Source organism: Callospermophilus lateralis, chromosome 3 (genome assembly GCF_048772815.1).
Source record: "Callospermophilus lateralis isolate mCalLat2 chromosome 3, mCalLat2.hap1, whole genome shotgun sequence".
Lineage (NCBI taxonomy): Eukaryota > Metazoa > Chordata > Mammalia > Rodentia > Sciuridae > Callospermophilus > Callospermophilus lateralis.
The window spans coordinates 62,001,990-62,021,631 of NC_135307.1; the positions used below are offsets into that span (position 1 = coordinate 62,001,990).

General features: G+C 41.1%; 1 protein-coding gene and 1 pseudogene across 3 annotated transcripts in view; one reads left to right on the top strand and one right to left on the bottom strand.

Moving 5' to 3' along the window:
- The window catches only part of Susd6 (sushi domain containing 6), a 115,820-nt gene that overhangs the window by 68,318 nt on the left and 27,860 nt on the right, over positions 1-19,642 (bottom strand). The window contains exon 2 of one of the 3 annotated variants that reach the window (XM_076850314.2): positions 13,465-13,526. The exons of the other annotated variants lie outside the window; for them this stretch is intronic. The gene's annotated coding sequence lies outside the window, so the exon portion shown is untranslated. The remainder of the gene's footprint in view (positions 1-13,464; positions 13,527-19,642) is intronic. 3 annotated transcript variants of the gene reach the window in all.
- LOC143394644 (cyclic GMP-AMP synthase-like) lies at positions 2,695-3,727 on the top strand (annotated as a pseudogene).

The window sequence follows — 19,642 nt, forward strand, 5'->3', positions numbered from 1 at the left end:
AAGGCAGCTGTTGACACAGAGAGGCTACACCTGTCAGGCTCTGTCTTTGCCACCTGGACTCAGAACAAGTTCAACTAATCAAAAGGGAAAAGAGCAGGGGAGAGAGAGAGCGCACGTGCACATCTTCTTAAAGAGAGAAATATACCGCCTAGAGAAGGAATGCAGCAGTAGTAGCCAAGGCCCCACCTGTCTGCTAACCTGCCAGAGGCTGGAGGAACCCCTGAGAATCTGACTCGACAGCCATGAATCTCAAAAATGGCTAATTAATCAAGACTCACCTAATACACTTATGACCAGAGAGACCACAGTCTGTTGGCTGTCCTTGAAAGTGATAATTAGCCTTGCCACCTACTTTGGTTCAGAGAGACTCCAAAAGAGGAGAAACCAATATCTTTAAAAAATAAAAACAGAGTAAAGACTTTTAATGGTTATTTCCTACATTCCTTCAAGGAAGAAGCTGGGTTGATGATATATTACAATGTGGGCCCACTATATTTTAGTTAACTTATTCAATTTCATTTGCCAGCTCTCATATATTCTAGTTTTAATAGGTACTCCAAATAATAAGATTATAGTTCCTTTTAAAAAAAATCCACACATTTCCTTCTCTAGTAGTAAGGCTGTATGTGCATATAAATAAGGGAGCCTGTCATTCACAGCCCTAATAAAGGACACATCTGAGATGCTATCTGAGCTATGAAGCAGATCTGATCTTAATTCCACACCCAAAGCCTTGACTCAGATCTATGCTCCTTGTAGGGAAGGCAACTATAAACAGTAACATGAATTCTCTCAGTTCAGGGGAGAACAGTTATCAGCATATTCAAAATAAGCATTATTTAGGGATTAAGAACAGAGCTAGCCAGGCATGGTGGCATACACCTGTGAGCTCATTAGTGAGGGAGGCCAAGACAGGAGGTTCATTAGTTTAAATCCAGTCTCAGCAACTTAGTGAGGTCCTAGGCAACTTAGTGAGACCCCGTTTCAAAATAAAATACAAAAAAGGGCTGGGGATGTGACTCAATGGTTAAGTGCCCCTGGGTTCAATCCCTGGTAACAAAACAAAACAAAAACAAAAACAAAAAAAAACCTGAGCTAGCCACTGGTCCTCCTTCCATTCCTGCTGAAAACTTAACCACAACATCTTCATCTCTTGCTTTTACCCAGACTCCAACTTGATAAGCCTTTAAAGTTATAGACAGGTGGTTAGTGAAGTGATCTGTGGTACAGTCTGTGAGTGACTCAAATAGTACACAAAACTATGCATGTGTAAATGCGTGGAATGTGTGTACATTTATGTAGTTTAGAATGGCAGAATCAGAAGGCTTCGATTCAAATCTGTTTCCTCTACTGTGACCTTGTACCCAAGTCACAGAACCTCAGTTATTCTCAGTTTCCATATCTGGGAATGGGGACTGAAATCATACTGAATACATAGGGTTGATGTAAGAATTAGGTTCAAAGTGCTTGGTAAAGTGCCTATCCTGTTCTAAGTCCTCAGTAACCCCTGGCTGCTGTTTTATTACATCACCAACAAGATGGGAGTGGCAAGGAAATTTGAGCTCATCAAGCCCACCTTCTTATTGACAGATGTCCAAACCAAAGTCCAAAGATGTTAAAGATGTGCCTGGGGCTCCAACTGGCTAGTAACAGGTTGGCAATGTGCCCCCACCGTGTTGCCTTTTCAGATGCAGTCACACTAGGTAATCCTATGAGACAGTCATCATCTCCTCAAGATAACAATCTGTGGATCATCAAGAATGCTATCCTTCTATGCCATGTCACGTCACAGCACATATTTAAGGGTTGAGTGGATGAACATGTACAAAGTGGTGGCTGAGTGTTCGGTGCACAAGTACAAGCAATCAGTAAAGACTACTCAGAGGAGGGGATACTGAGTCTACACATGTAGGATGTGTCTAGTAGGAAAAAAAGGAGAAAAGAGGAGGTGGGATCAAAAACAAGTGGATCAGGTGAGCACATGGCTCCAGTGACCTCCAGGTGTGGGTTTCCCCTAAGTGCAAGTTTCAAGGCCACAGACGCTGTGTTTGCGCCACATTTTAAAGTTTCATTTCTATCCGTCATTACAAGTTCCTCCTCCTGTGGCCTTTTCCCCAGTCAACTCTTCTTTCTAGCAACAGCACCAGCCATGGACCCCCTACTCGGATAAGGCCACTCGGAGAACTTCGAAAGGGGGAGCTGCCACCCCCAAGGTTTCAGAGAAAGGTACAAGGGTCACCCTGACAGAGCCCTAGAGTGTCCTCTACTCCCCAGGCCGCGGAGCCCAACGCGGCAAAGAGCAGCTCAGTCCGGGAGTCCAGTGCTTACAGACCAAGAGCACTGCAGGAACGTGCGCCCAGAGCCGGCTCCAAAAAGGCATCTCTGCGTGAAAGGTGCACCACCCCCAGGCTTTAGCAGAGCCAAGCTGAGGAGCTGAGAGGGTTCTGGCTGAGACGCTGGAGACTCCTGCAGCCCAGGGTCCGCCCTCTCCCAGGGCAGGGTCTTGCAGCTAGGGAGGCGCAATCTCCTTCCCCAACAGAGACCCCCCGCCTGAACCCACGGAAGTGTCCTTGTTCCTGCACACGGGTCTGCGCCCCAAGTCTGGGCAGGAGGGAGGAGGTGCTATGCAGCTGGAAGCCCCAGGTTGTGCTGGAGAAGTTGAGGTTCAGGCACAAGGAAATCTCAGCCACGATCATGTCAGAACAAGGTCAGAGGCCACCTACTTCAGAGATTGCAAAAAACTGCGATTCTGAGTTCAAAAGTGTCATCCTGCTGGGGACGGGGAGCTACTACAAGCAGATGAAGATTTCTGTACCTAATGAATTTGATGTCATGTTTAAACTGGAAGTTCCCAGAATTCAGCTAGAAGAATATTGCAACAGTGGTGCTCACTGCTTTGTGAAGTTCAAAAGAAATCCCAAAGGAAATTCTCTGAAGCAGTTTTAGAAGAGGAAATATTATCAGCTTCTAAGATGCTGTCAAAGTTTAGGAAAATCATTAAAGACGAAATTTTTTAAAAAACATTGAAGATATAGATGTCACTGTGGAGAGGAAAAGACAATGGAGCCCTGCTATAACACTTCTTATTAAGAACCTGAAGAAATATCTGTTGATATAATTCTTGCTTTGGAATCAAAAGTAACTGGCCCGCTAGCACCCAAAAAGGTCTGCCCATCAATAACTGGCTTGGAGCAAGAGTTAGGAGCAAATTAAGAGCCATTTTACCTGATACCCACACATATTAAAAAAAAAAGAAAATGGTTTTCAAGAAGAGAAATGGCAGCTATCCTTCTCTCATATTGAAAAGGATATTTTGAAAAACCATGTGCAAACTAAAATATGTTATGAAACTAATTGAATGAAATGTTGCAGGAAAGATTGTTTAAAACTAATGAAATTCCTTTTGGAACAGCTGGAAAAAAAAAAGCCTGAAGACTGAAAAGAACTGGATAAATTCTGTTCTTCTCATGTGAAAACTGCCTTCCTACATGTATATACCCAGAACCCACAGGGCAGTCAGTGGCACCTCAAAGACCTAGTACTCTGCTTTGATAACTGTGTGACATTCTTTTTTGAGTGTCTCAGGACAGAACAACTTGAGCATTATTTTATTCCTGTATTTAATCTATTCTCTCCAAATCATATTGACAAAAGAAGTAAAGAATTTCTGTTAAAGCAAATCAAATATGAAAGAAATAATGAATTTCCAATTTTTAATGAATTTTGAACTATTATTTTAAGAAAAAAATCAAGAATTAAAGTTACTGGAGTAATTAGGGATCATCACAGCAATGATTGATCACAATGAATGTAAATAACTATTCAGTTCTCAGTTTGTCATAACCCTAATTTAAAGGATTACAGATAAAGTGTGAAGGATTGACAATCCTAAAAAAAGAGATTAGATTAAAAAATGGGTAAAGTCTAAAAACTTTACCAAGCCAGGCACTGTGGTTCGTACCTATAATTCCAGTTACTTGGGTGACTGAAGCAGGAGGAGCCCAGGAGTTCAGTGCCAGCCTGGGCAACCTGGGAGATCCTGTCTCAAATTTAAAAAAAAATAATAATAATAAAATTAAATTAAGAAATAAAAACTTTACCAGATTAGAAAGTAGGAAAAGGATAAAATACATATCCTCCACAATTAAATTCATCAAGCACTTATTGAATACCAGTTCTCACCTAGCACAGGTATGTGGAAGGCTGTGAGAGACAATAGTAGAAATGATCACTGCTTCCATAAAAGTGGTAAGCTTAAAAATATATTTGGGGGGGCTGAGACTGTGACTCAGCAGTAATGCACTTGCCTGGCATGTGTGAGCCACTAGGTTTGATTCTCAGCATCTCATATAAATAAATAAAATAAAGGTCTATCAACAACAAAATATTAATATATGTATGTATTTGGGGCAGCGGTGCATACCTATAATCCCAGCAGCTCAGGACCCTGAGGCAGGAGGATTAAGAGTTCAAAGCTAGCCTCAGCAACAGCAAGGCACTAAGCAACTCAGTGAGACCCCGTCTCTGAATAAAATTTTTAAAAGGGCTGGGGATATGGATGTGGTTCAGTGATTAAGTGCCCCTGAGTTCAATCCCGAGTAACAAAAAAAAAAAAGAAAAAGAGTGTGTGTGTGTGTGTGTGTGTGTGTGTGTGTATGATTTTGGGGATGTGGTTCTTACCTAGTATGCAGGAGGCCCTGAGTTCAACCTCTATCACCACACATAAAAACGTGTGTGTGTGTGTGTGTGTGTGTGTGTATACACATACAATATTTGGAAGCAATGACTGGTCCTATATGCTAGGATAAAAAAGAAGGAAATGAAAATATAAGTTTTATATTATCTCTACGTATCTCAGGAAATACATAATCATATAGGAAAATATAGGGTATTTTACTACATGTAGCTAAATATAAAACTTATTTTCTTTTATTTATTTTTATTTTCAGTAATACTTTTCTATTTGGTATCTATATGATACCAAATTCAGAGAAGAGGTGTGAGGAAAAACGTGACTCTCCTCTATATTCAGGCAGCACTCAACCTCGAGGCACTGATGTTCATTAACTTTTTCTGTTGGTGCATTTTGCACATTATCTTGTGGACTGCTTTCCCTTTTTCTCATTGTTTTGTAGTTCTTTATGTGTTTTGGGTACTTATCCTTTGTTGCCTATGTAACATAACTTCTACCATGTGGACTGCCTTCATCTTTTTTCATGTCTTCTAGTAAACAAGGTTTTAAATTAAAAAAAAAAAAAAAAAAAAAAAAGAATACTGTGAGAGCCAACACTCCTGGCAGAAGGCAGGAGCAGGACAGAGCTCAGCTGAAAAGTCTTAAGGCTACCCTCTGCCCCCGCCACCCCAAACACAACCAGATGGTGCTAACAAGGATGATAAGCAGGGAAGTTACAAGATCAAATTCGTTTAAGGTCACTCTGGCAGTGATTTTAGAGAACTGGTGGGGGTGGGGGAAAAAGAGGTTGGTGCCCAAATGATAGTCTTAAATTTCCTATTATCAATGTGGACCTCTTTGGAGGACAACTTAATAACATCTGTCAAAAAAAATGCACACATTCTCTATCAATTCTTCTAGAATCTGTTCTTAGAAATCACATGTGTGCCCAGGCATATGGGGCGGGGGGGGGGGGATGGGTATGACACACAGCTATATTCCTAGCTACTTCAGGAGGCAGAGACAGAAGGATAGTAAGTTTGAAGCTGGCCTGAACAACTTAGAGACCGTGTCTCAAAATAAATAATAAAAACGGGGGGGGGGGGGGGGGGGTGAATGTAGCCCAGTGGTTGAGAGCTTCCTTAGCATGCCTGAGGCCCTGAGTTTTGATCCCTAGCACCACAGAAAATAAAGAGTGGGTATTCATTATCCCTAGAAAAATACTGAGGTTCAAACTTTGTTCAAAAAGAAGGAAGAAACCATTTCACTTCAGTATTCTTTTGGTACATTAGTGACCACATCCTCTAATTTTAAAAAGTTATCACTGAAAACGAAACTTAAGTCTCATTTTCAAAGCTAGCACTCTTTGCAGGAATATAACATCTAAACTTAGAAATGTGCAAAAAGGAGGGCCTAGTGAAGCCAGATTTAAAGTTAGGTAGTCAGCGTAGTTAGGTAGTAGTTAGGTAAATCGGGTCTAATATCGAGTAAGATCTAAAATGGAGGCCATGTTGAGAATGAATTCCAGGAAACGCAGGACAACTCATGGAATGTTAAGGAAGTCCAGGAAAAAGCCCAAGGGCAGAGGCCATCCCGAAGAAGTGTTAATGAACAGCCCCCAGCAAACTTGAAGGTGCTGACTCAGAAGTCCTTCCTGACCAGATTACTTCTTTGGCCCACCTGTGTCCCACCCCTCGGGCCTTCCCACCTACATTCCATCACTGAAAGAAACTATAAAATGGAGAGACAACCGCACTTCCACGGATTCCACCTCTTGGGACCCCTTCTTCCTCCAGAATTCTTTTCTGCTATCCTTTAATAAACTTCTACTTTCCACTCTGACCTTGCCTTGGCGTGCTTCTCTGGTGTTATACTTCAACTTTGGGGAAGCAAGGACTCGTCACCGGTCAAAAGCGGTAACACTAGTGCTGCCACCAGCCAGCTGGCTGGTCTTAAAGGCTCTCTAGCCTTTCAGCCACAGAATTCTCCAAGGCTTCTTCACTTCTCTTTATGTAACCCATGGCTTCCTGGAGCAGCTGGCTTTCCCTTCCAAAACACAGGTGAGGCGGAGACAAGGAAAATCTTGCATTCATCCTTACAGGTTTCTTTCTTGGGAATGAGTGCTGCTGACCCAACAGCAGATGGTAGCAGAAGCTAGCCTTTCCCACTGGTGAACTAGAACAGCAAAACCTGGGTGACTGACTGAGCCCTGCAGTCCACACTGCCCTTGAGCCATGGATATGACCTTTAGGAAGCCACTTATCTCTACCTCTGTTCCCTTATTTGAAAGGGAGGATACTGTTTGTTTTGACTATCTTCCTAGACTCTAGTGAGGCTCAGAAGAGACAAAAGACAGGGCTGAGGATATAGGTCAGCTTGCCTTGCATGCGTAAGGCCCTAGTTCAATCCCCAGGACCAGGAAAAAAAAAAAAAAAAGAAGGGACAAAAGGCAAGGAAATTCTCTGTAAATTAGAAAGACCCAGAGCGTCTATCTATAGTCTTAGCCAGAAGCCAAGAGAGGAGAGGGCTATCTGAGAAATGATGCCAAACATGGCAGGCTTCTGGTGCTAAGGAGAACCTGCAACTCAAGCCCAAAATTCACATGGTTTACTGCTTGCTGTTGTCACAGATGCTTCCAGGTTAACCCAACAACCTAAGATTAAAGGTACCCTAGAGTCACATTCAAAACTGGCCCTTAGGCTTAGGGAGGTGGCAGGAGTATAGTGCCAGCCAAGAAACAACCATGGCACCCTGTTCCCTAAGCAGTCAGGGCCCAGATGTTCTCGGCCCTTGTGCCTGGCTGCCTTGGAGTCTATCCCTGCAGAGAATACCACAGTAGTGCTGGAGGTACAGGTCTTGAAACACTGAGCTCTCCTCTGTGGAGTCAAGTGGAGTCTGATTTAGTCAAGCTTGGCTCCCACATGCTGAGCAGGTAAAGCCAGCCTCAGTTCCCATTTATTTATTTTAGTACTGGGAATTGAACCCAGTGGTGCTTAACCACTGAACCACATCCCCAGTCCTTTCTACTTTTCATTTTGAGACAGGGTCTCACTAAGTTGCGGAGGCTGGCTTTGAACTTGAAATCTTCCTGCCTCCACCTCCTGAGCTGCTGGATTAGAGGCATGTATCTCCACACCAAGCAGATGGCAGCAGAAGCTAGCCTTTCTACATTTAATTATTAGGACAAATCTTCCTAACCCATGGCTCATCTATCCATTAATTGGGAGAGGGAACTAGGAAGACAAAAGCAACTAAAATCCTTTTCATGCCTCAGACTAATCCAGAAACTGGGTGGTGGTAGTCATGGTGAGAGTCTAGAAGAAGAGAGCTTATTCCTTTGATCAATCATCTTTGATGCTACCCATCTTTGATGCTACCCCATGCTACCACGTGATGGGAGAAAACAAAGATCAGTTCATGAAATATGAAAAGTTTAACCAGCTAATTACATCTCTCAGAGTATAAGGACAAGAAGTCCAAAGTTCCCCAGAAGGGAATGACAAGAGAAGTAACTAGCAAGACCAAAGTGTAACCAGGTCCTCCCTTACCCATTTCTTCCCATTAATGTCTTTCTCACTTTCCCTAAAATGATCAGGCTACATGTTTAAAGGGGGAAAAAAAAATCTAAATATCTCTTACCCTCCCCCCACAAAAATTAAAGACCAAAGTTAGGTTTGTAGATGCCTTCTTTTCCTTCCCCTCTGGATCTATGGTTCCTTCCAAACTTGGGGGGGTGGGGCGCTGGGGATTGAACTTAGAGGCCCTCTTCCACTAAGTTACATCTCCAACCTTATTTCTAAGGGTGGCATCAAATTTGTGATCTTCCTGCTTCAGCTTCCCAAGTCACTGAGATTATAGGTGCATGCCACTGCAACCAATTTCCTTCCAATCTTACTATCCTCTATTTCCATTGTGCCATTAACACCTCAGTGTTTAAACAGCCATAAATTCTTCTACTGGAATTTGAGATCCTTTGACAGAACATAACCTTATCTCTTTCCTTTCAATCTCCGGCTTAGTCCCAAAGGCATAAAATTTGTTGAAATTTCACACCCTCCAAATCAAAAAAAAAACTACCCTCAATTACCCTCAGCTTTCCTTGTAAGCCCCCTAAACCACTGTAGGGTGCCAGACACTTTCTGAATTGTTAAGTTTTTTTCCCCAGTGCTGGGGATTGAACCCAGTGCCTCACACACACTAGGAAAACGCTCCACCACTGAGCTACATTCTTGGCTTGATATTCCTTGCATTCTTGTCTTCCCCAGATTCACTCACGGCACCCTCTGGGCATCATCACACTTTCCCTCCACATTATTCCCCAATGTTCAGATGGCAAGAACTCCAGGCAGACCCCCCTACCATGCCCTCCCTAAGTTGACTCTTCCACCAACGCCTCTTTTAGAGCCTAACAACAGGATGACAGCAACAGAGAGCTGTAAGTAGTAGGCAGAACCAGGTCCCAGCCCTACAACTAAGTAGTAGCTTGGCCTCAGGCAAGTCAGCCAGTCTTCTTGGTTCTCAGGGGTGGACCTGGAATGATCCTCAAAGGCCCTTTCCATTCTAAGGAATATGGAATGTCTTCTAGGGAATAGGAGGGGCCCAAAAGTATTTCCTCTAATAAGTCAACAAAAATTCTGACTAGAAGGAAGAAATGTTAAAAATATTCTCATTGTTTGGTATGAGTGTCCCTTTCCCTTTTCATCTTGTAAGACCAATCCCTAGCATCTATCTCTCTCTGCAATGCAGCAAACCCAGGAAGAGTCCACTTTCCCACTTAGAGTTTAATCAATCCATCAGCACATTTGTATGGGCCATCCGTACACAGTGTCCTAAAGTGCTTTCCAAAAATAACAAATGCTAACAAAAAATCCAGCCTACACACACACACACAAGGATCACAGCAGAGCTGTAAGAGCCTAGGGAGAAAGAAAACAAGAGGCAAAAGAAGGACAGAAGAGAGGCCCAATATGAGAAAGGAACAAGGAGAGGAGACTGAGCACTTGTGAGCAGAATTTAACCTGCCATCCATTTCAGACCTGAAAGCAGGAAACCACTTCCGTCGGCCCAACTCCACATGGACTAATAGGCTGACTATCTATATCAAACACTTCATTTTCCATGCCTCTGCTTCCTCATCTGAAAAAAGGAAACAGTTCAACTAAACAGCTCAAGGAGGCTGGGATCATGGAAAGAGTCTGAAAGACCAGTCCAGAATCTCTGGTCTGATGAATACTATTAACTGGGTAGTTTAGGCAAGTTAATTTTAGTTCCCATCTATAAACTGGAAAAATGGTACCCATCTCATTTTGTGAGATGGAAAAGAGACAGATATGAGATGGTGGATGGTGTCTGAAAATATGGGCACTCAAGTAGTTCCAGATTCTTTTCCAACAAATTCCAAAATATTTTTAAAGCTTGTAGCACTATCCCTCTTCCACCAAAAATTAAACACAGTTTGTGACTCTACTACAGTGTCTGAGAGTCATAGGGAATATATCTACACACACAACTTCCTCCCTCATTAAATAAATAGGTGATAATACCCCTATGCTCTGGGTAAATGGAATCTTAAGGGATCTGTAAGTTTTTCCTCCTCCTGCTTTCCTTATGAAAAGAATTCCCTGATCTTTTGTTTTCCAAATAAATGGTCAACCTCCAGTCCATCTCTTCTTGGAAAACCTGTCCCTTTAGCCCATAGCCTAGGAGGCTCTTCTGAACCCATACATCAACACCCAGGCCATGAACAGGACAACCAAGCATACATTCCCTGAAGCCCTCTCAGAGCTATTGAGCTTTTGGTCGCCATACACTCACAGGTAAAAATGCCTGCAGAGACCATCAACTCTGTTTCTCTCCAAGGCCCATGTTCTAGAATGCTCAATAAACACTTGCTGCATGGAGGGAAAAAAGATAAACCCAGAAGACATATCTATATAAAAAACACAAGATGACAAAGCAGCAGCAGATAATAAAACAAGAGGAAAAAGGGTATAAATCCTCAAGTTTCGCTAGGTAGCACAACAGATGCGTGGCACAAGTGACTATAATCAATTTCTAGACCCTAGTGATAGATCTTACGTGTGATCACACCCTACTGCTTGGTTCCCAACAGAGCCAAGATCAACAGGCTCCAGTACTGACTTTGCAAAAAAAGACCATGAAGCTAGCTTGCTCAAATTGACTTCTTAGTGCTCTGTGTTTCCAGTAACTACACTGCAATTCAGCAAATATTTACTGACTGTCTTCTGTGCAAAGTTTGGGTGATCTCAGAGATGAAGTGGAACACAGTTCTTATTCTCAAAGAATTCACAGTGTACTGAAGAGGAATTATATATTTATCTATATAGTACTCAAATTGTTACTAGAGCCCAAAAGAAAGTCTTTTAAAAAGAGAGTGCTATGGGGGGCTGGAGATGTGGCTCAGCCTGGGTTCCATCCTCAGCACCACATACAAACAAAGATGTTTGTATCTGCCGAAAACTAAAAAAAAAAATAAAATAAATATTAAAAAATTCTCTCTCTCTCTTTAAAAAAAAAAAAAGACAGTGCTATGGGAACACAAAGGGGATAGGAACAAAGACTTCAGAGGGCAATAGGGGAGAGAGGAAATGGAAAACTTTTATTTTATTTTATTTTTTTACTGGTTGTTCAAAATATTACAAAGCTCTTGACATATCATATTTCATACATTAGATTCAAGTGGGTTATGAACTCCCATTTTTACCCCAAATACAGATTGCAGAATCACTTGGTTACACATCCACATTTTTACATAATGCCATATTAGTAACTGTTGTATTCTGCTACCTTTCCTATCCTCTACTATCCCCCTTTCCCTCCCCTCCCATCTTCTCTCTCTACCCCATCTACTGTAATTCATTTCTCTCCTTGTTTTTTTTTTCCCATTCCCCTCACAACCTCTTATATGTAATTTTGTATAACTATGAGGGTCTCCTTCCATTTTCATGCAATTTCCCTTTTCTCTCCCTTTCCCTCCCACCTCATGTCTCTGTTTAATGTTAATCTTTTCCTCCTGCTCTTCCTCCCTGCTCTGTTCTTAGTTGCTCTCATTATATCAAAGAAGACATTTGGCATTTGTTTTTTTAGGGATTGGCTAGCTTCACTTAGCATAATCTGCTCTAATGCCATCCAGGAAATGGAAAACTTTTGACTGGACCCTGACCTCAACTCCCGCTTTAGAGTGGGCTATCAGACAGTGTTTTGGATATAGAGAGCTACCTGAAAGATAAAGAAACAGAAAAACAATTCACCAAAAACATGTGGGGTACAGGAACTGATCATTCTGTCTGCCTAGAACCAACCACCTACTGTTGCTGTCTGGTAATTAGAAATGAGAATCTGGGGCTGGGGTTGTAGCTCAGTGGTTGGGCGATTGCCTCGTATGCATGAGGCACTGGGTTTGATCCTCAGCACCACGTTAAAAAATAAATAAATAAAATAAAGATATTGTGTACATCTACGACTAAAAAAAAAAAAAGAAAGAAAGAAGAATCAGTCAGATGTGGTAGTGCATGCCAGTAATCCCAGAGAATTAGGAGGCTGAGGCAGGAGGATCACAAGTTTGAGGCCAGCCTGGGCAATCTAGCAAAACCCTGTCTCAAAATTTAAAAAACGGACTGGGGATATAGCTCAGTGGTTAAGCATCCCTGGGTTCAATCCCTAGTACCAAAATAAAATATAGAAAGGGCTGGGAATGTAGCTCAGTGGTAGAGCATCTCTGGGTTCAATCTCCAATACCACCACCCCGCCTACACACACCCGAAATCAAACAAACAAGACAGAGAAAAGAAAGATCTATCTATATACTTTCACTCAGGGTATATTTAGGAGCTAGATTTGGTGTTCAAAGTACTTATAGTTGTGTAGGAAATACCTCCTCCAGGTCAAAAATAGCAAACCCAAGGGAACTGTCTGCTGCAGTTATGTTTACCTTTTACCATCTTTGTGGATGGCTTTCATAAAGCCACCAAGTGGGATGATATAAACAGGTCTGTGTCACTTCCTGGTTCTCAGGCCTTCTGCTACATTCCCAGTCAGTCTGGGAAGGCTGCCTATTTAAAAATAAACTTTAAAATCTCACCAAAACCCCAACTGTAAACCACCCTTCCCCTCTATTTCATTCAATTTCACTTAAATTAAAAGGAGCAGAGCAAAAAATGAGACAAAATGACCACAGAGAATGAACCCTCAGGTCAAAACAAAAAAAGTTATGTGCCCAACTAAGTTCAAGGACAAGAGACTTGAAACCTACTTGTGTTTTACTTCTAACCAGAAAAACTGACCGTGAGCAGGCAAGATGCTTCATCTCTGCAAAATAGCTACTTGTGCATATGTGTATGTATGTATACATACATATTTTTTTTGGCAGGGGTTACTAGTGATTGAGTCCAGGGCTGCTCTACCACTGAGTCACATCCCCTGCCCTTTTAATTTTTTATTTTGAAACAAGGTCTAAGTTGCTGAGGCTGGCCTCAAACTAGTGATCCTCCTGCCTCAGTCTTCGGAAGTCACCACAACTGGCTACTCCTCCCAAAGTAGTTATCCAACCTTTCTGGATCTTAGCTTTCTTGTTTGTAAAACAGTACCAATAAAACCTATTTCAGGGCTTTTCTAAGTATTTTAAAGGGAAATGTACACAAAACACTTAGCATAATGCCTGGTACACTGTGAGTCATCACAAATGGTAGTTACCATTACAGTCATGACATCCATCATTATTATTGTCATTGTACTGAAAACATAGGGTGAGAGCCAAATGTAATGATACATACCTGTAATTCCAACTACTAAGGGGGCTGAGACAGGAGGATCACAAACTTGAAGCCAGCCTCAGCTATGTGGTAAAAAATAAATAAAAAATTTCAGAAGTATAGCCCAGTGGTACAGTGCCTCTGATTTCAATTCAAATATTCTAAGTAAAAAAAGAACAATAGAGGAAAAAAAGCGGTGAGGGGGGGCCGCTGGGAGCATAGCTCAGTGGTAGAATGCTTACCTAGAGTATGTAAGACCCCCGGGTAACATGTTCGGGCTCAAAAAAGAAAACACAGGTTTGAGACAGATAATCTCTACCTGAAGAGCTCCTCTGGCTCCAAATCCTATGATTCTTGAAGTCGTTTTCTCATCTTTTTTTTTTTTTTTAAAGGGGGCTAGACAAGAAAAGGGAGATAAACTATCGTGACATTTAAACATATATCCTCAGCCTTTATGTTAGAATTATTAGGATAAGATTAGGAAATCTATTAGTAGCTAAAATGGAAAAGACTTGCTGTTTCTTGCATTAAACCCACAGCATATGGCAAGTTCACCCACAATGAACTGTTTGTGCTCCCACAAACACCAAGGACAATAACCCGCACAGCCACCACAATCTGACCTTAGCCACCTCACGTTAAAAGGATTTTCTGAGCAGCTCCTTAGGGCAGCCCTAAAACACAACCCACCCATTTCTAATGACTAATCCTCTACCAACTCTTTTGGTTTAAAAAGAGTCTTCTTGAAGCTGCTGGGTACAGTGGCACACACAGGTAATCCCAGCAGTTTGGGAGGCTGAGGCAGGAGGATTGCAAGTTCAAAGCCAGCCTCAGCAACTTATAAAGGCCCTAAGCAACTTAGCAAGACCCTGTCTCACAACAAAAAATAAAAAGGGCTGAGGATGTGTTCAGTTGTAAAGTACCCTGGGTTTAATCCCCAGTACAAAAAAAAAAAAAAAAAAAAAAATCTTATCCTTAATGTAACTTTGTTTTTTTAAACTTTATTTATTTGTTCTTTCTTTCTTTTGTAGTGCTGGAGATTGAACCCAGAGCCTTGTGCATACAAGGCAAGCACTTTATCTACTGAGCTATCTCCCCAGCCCCTGATCAAATGCCCTTCTCAAAAGTTACAGTATAACCAGGAGCATTCAGTTTTACCAAGGGCAAGGTTCTAAACTGTAATTAAATTCAGGGAAAATAATAAATGTTTTGTTTCATTCATTCAATTTTTCATTAATTTAGTGCCCTTGATGTGCCATGTTATAGAAAATCTCAAAAACTAATAGGATGGGGGTTGGCAGATGGCTCAATGGCAGAGTGCCTGCCTCTAATCAATCACGAGGCCCTGGGTTTGATCACCAGTACCCCCCGCCCCCCAAAAAAGGCCACACACACACACACACACACACACACACAAAAAAAAAAAAAAGAATGGGGTGAATGAAACAATAAAGGATAGTTTTAGTCTATTCTCTATTGACAAACTGAATATCACAAATTGAGTAATTTATAAAGGATAAAGGTTTAAGAGGGGTGTGATAGTGCACACATGTAATCCCAGTAACTTGGAAGGAGGACAGGTAAGTTCAAAGCCAATCTCCATCTATTTAGCAAGACCCTATCTCAAAATTAAATTAATTAATTAATTAATTAAAAGGTCAGGGGATGAAGCAAATCAATGGTAAAGTGCCCCTGGGTTCAATCCCCAGTACAAAGAAAAGAAAGCTCCTGGTTCTAAAGTCTGGGAAGTTCAAGGTCAGGGGGCCACATCTGGTGAGTCCTTGCTGGTGAGGACTCTATATAGTCCCAAGGCAGCCCATTAACACACATCCTAGCTTACTCAGGTCCCTCTTCTTCTTAGAAAACCACCAGTGCAATCACAGGCTCTCATCCTCAATGATTTCATCTAATCCTGATTATCTCCCAAGGTTCCCCTCCAAAGACCATTAACATATGACTCTGAGAATTAAAATTCTAACACATAAATTCTAGGGGACACACTCAAACCACAGCACAGCAGATACTGAAGTTTCTGGTTCAAGTGACTGACTAGATGGTAGAAACTACCACAGAAGAAAAAGAATGCAGGTGGACAAGCAGATGTGGGCAGGGAATATAATGAACTTGGTTCAGATTATTCATGAGCATGCTGAGGTGGAGGTACTTGAAGGATAATCAGTAGAAAGTTCTAGTAGACAAATTAGGAATGAGTATAAAACCCTAAGAGCACTCAGCTTGAGGGACAGCTCAGGTTGAAACCAAATAAAATACTTGAGCTCACACAGAAAAGAGGTGAGAAGAAAAGAATTCTGGGGAGAACAATAATTTGAAAGAGGAATACAGAGGAAGGAAAACCCATGAAAGATACTCCAGAACATACAGAGAAACCAGGAGCTTGTGCATCACAGATGCTAAGGGACGGACAGAGACTCAAAGGAGGATATGGGGATGAGTGGCAAATACAGTATAGGTTCAGTAAGATGAAAACTTTAAAAGGCCTGTTGGATTTGGCCACTAGGAGATCATTGGTGACCCCATCAAGAGCAGTTAGGTTCATTAGAGTGGTGAGGGCAGATCATATTGATTTGAACATGAATTCAAAATGAGAAAGTAGACATAATAAGAACAAAACTGTTCAGGAGGAGGGTTAGAAACAAAGGGAGAAAACATACTGGATAGTTGCTAGAGTGGATTTTAGTCTTACAATTGTGTCTTCTCAGTTAACCTACTGATTTTAGTTAAGGCTTCCTGAACTATCTAGACAGGTCAGAGAAAACCCATAGACTAACATGAACTAAGGTTTTCACACATTCTGGGTAGCAAAAGCTAGTGAGAAGCTAAATGCTTTCTTGGTGCTTATCAGAGAGCTGAATGCTTCCTTGGTGTTCAAAAACAAAACAAAAAAAGGCCTCTCTATCCAACATTGCAAAATCTTCTGCAGGATTCACTAGTGGGATAAAAAAAAGAGTTACTCTAGTGGCAGAGTCAAAGCAGTGACTCTAATGACTACTGACTCCATTAGTGTTTCTCAGATCTTAAGGTTCTCCGTAAATATGGTTCTAGTTTCTGCCATTTCCCTTCTTCCTGCTCAAACGTCATCTGAGTATTTTCTCCTAAGGTTCAAATTAACGAGTCTAGAAGCATGTTCTCCACCTCCCTCTACTGAAGCTTAACAACCCCAATGAGACGTACACTCACCCAAACAAGAATCTTATCTTCTGGCTCCAAATGTTCTCCATCTTGTATGAGTTCCAGTAAGTCTCCCAATTTATAACCAAATCATGATTCTTCCTGTCCTCTTTCTTACAAATTACCCAATCTTGTTATAGAATGTTAAGGGTAAACTGTGAAGCCCAGGCAAAAACCAGAATAAGAATTTGTCAATTATTCCTTCCCTTTGATTAGTCCCATATCCCGACCCCTTCCTGTGTCCTATATAACTCCTAATTGTACAACAAAGTGCCTCTACCAAATCCTACATGTTCTAGTTCTAACTCCAATCATACTTCCAGTTCCCTCCTCAGTTCCTGAGGCCCCAGTTCAGGAACCAAAGAATGGGACTAATTCACATCAAAGGGTATTTCCTTAAATCTTCAGAGATGCCAAAAGTAATCCCCAATATGTCAAAATTCAGGCAGTAGCACCTAAAGAACTTCATAAAGTTCAGGGATTATCCTAAAGATGGTAAGAGGGGTTGTGACAGATGTAGAGCCAATGAGGAAGAAACATCATAAATTCGTGAAAGAATTTTGATATTTCTCTTCAGATAGGGCTTCTGGACTACTTTCTATCAGAGTCTCTTGTATCGGGAACACAGTAAGGCCAGGTAAGTAAGGCCCACCATACAGACATAATGCTCTCTTCTCTGCCCCTCACAGGGCTGTCTGGGCCTGACTCATGGAAAGGCAGTCAGCCAAGCACTTGCTGTTTGCTCATCAATTAGGACCAAAAAAGAGTTCAGTTGGCTCCCCAAGTTTAATGGGACCTCAGTCAGGAAGAAGGCTCCAAGTGTATATATGTCACATGCTTGCCAGGATAACATTTGGAAACACAAGCCCAGTCTCATGCTAAGAAAGTACAGCATCAGAATACAGGTAAAGTAACAGATTATACTACATACAGCAAAATATTGGGCCATGCCATTTTTTTCAGACACAGCAGGTATTCAATGACTGTTGGACAACTTGACATGATCTGAACTTGGGTGAACTCTCAATAAATCTGTCTGAATGAGTCCATGTTTCAACAAATGAACACAAGAAGAAAACAACATTCAAGGTCTGAAGTGAAAGTCTAAGGGACTTCTATCTCCAGTCATGATAAAATAACAGGGACTAAATTTATTTTCCTTTCTTGAACAATAGAAAACCAGGTAAAACATAGGAAATGATGATTTTCAGACATTTGAAAACAGGCAACACAGGGCAGTGAAAAGGGAAAGGTAGTACCCCAGCTAACAACCCCAAGTTCCCATGCTACAGAGGGAAGAGACCTGAAGAGTTCAGTAACCTCAGTGTGTTGAGAATTTGGAGAGGTCAAAGTGGCTAGAATTTGCAGGCACAGTAACTGAGAGGAGGAAGCTACAAAGAGAAAAGCTTCAGAGATTGGCAGAGGGATCCCTTTAAGCGTTTGGCCTACTATTGACCTGGATATGCCCATGAGGAAACTTTTGCAAGGATGAGGAAATAACCACCAAAGGAATTAGGTGCATAATTCCCAGAATTCACTCAGAGAGAGAGATATTTCATGTTGCCACCAGCCAGAGTGGAAAAATCTCCTAAGACAAAGAAAATTGGTTAGAATACTCAAGAAGAGTTTTGGCATAAAAGTGGGACCATTTTATCTCTTGACCAAAGGCTGACCTGAACCAGCCACAACAAAGCATAAAAATAAGTCTTGAAAAAAATATGATTCTAAGTAACTGAACTCCTGAGAACAAAGCTCCAAAGTACATACTTACAGGAAAACAAAAAGTTTTAGCACATAAGCAAGGTAAAACTTACTCTCTATGGATTCCAATTTAAAAAAAAAATTAACAAGCATGTAAAGAAACAAAACATGATCTAAAATTAGGAGGATAATCAAATAATAGGAATAGGCTAAGAAATTATACAGATGATAGAACTAGTAGACAAGGATATTAAAATTTCTATTATAAAATATACTCCACCTGTTCAAGAGAGAAATGGAAGACAAAGAAAATTCAAACTGAACTTCTTCAGAGAAACATACAAATTTATTAAATGAAAAGTATATAGGATCAAGTTGACTGAAAATTAGACAATGCAGAAGAAAAAAAATAGTGAACATGAATATATAGCATTGGAAACTGTCCAAAAAGGTATACATAGAGGAAAAAAGAAAACTGAGAATCAAAAGAAAGAAAGAAAAAAGAATGGCATGAACCTTGGGACAATATCAAGCAACTAATCTGACTGGAGTGGGATGTAAAGGAAAGGTAGCAAGGCTCAGAAATAGTTTTTTTTTTTTTTTTTGAGGGAAAATGGCCAAATATTTTTAAAATTTGATTAAAACTATCAAGCCACAAATCTCTAAGAAGCTCATCAAACCCCAAGAAACACAAAAGACAGACACAAGGCACATCACAATCAAAATGTTGAAACCAGTAATGAACAAAAACCTTTTTTTAAAGTGTGATGGGAGGGCAGAGAGAGACAAGGCACACAGAGGAATGAAGAGCTACAGCAGACTTAAAATCAGAAATCATGCAAGACAAGAGACAATGGAGGCTCCATTCCATCCTTAATGCCTTCTGTGGGCCAAAATATTTTTAAGGAGGCCTAGTGATAACTCAGTGGCTTTAAAATATCTGAAAGTCCTAATTGGTGCAACCAATCTGGAAAGCAGTATGAGGATTCCTTAGAAAACTTAGAATGGAACCACCATTTGACCCAGCTATCCCCCTCCTCAGTCTATACCCAAAGGACTTAAAAACAGCATACTACAGTGACACAACCATATCAATGTTTATAGCAGCACAATGCACAATAGCTAAATTATGGAACCAATCAAGATGCCCTTCAACAGATGAATGGATACACACATACACACATACACACACACACACACACACACACACACAAATATTACTCAGCATCAAAAGAGAATAAAATCATGGCATTTGCAGGTAAATGGATGGAGTTGGAGAATATCATGCTAAGTGAAGTTAGCCAGTCCC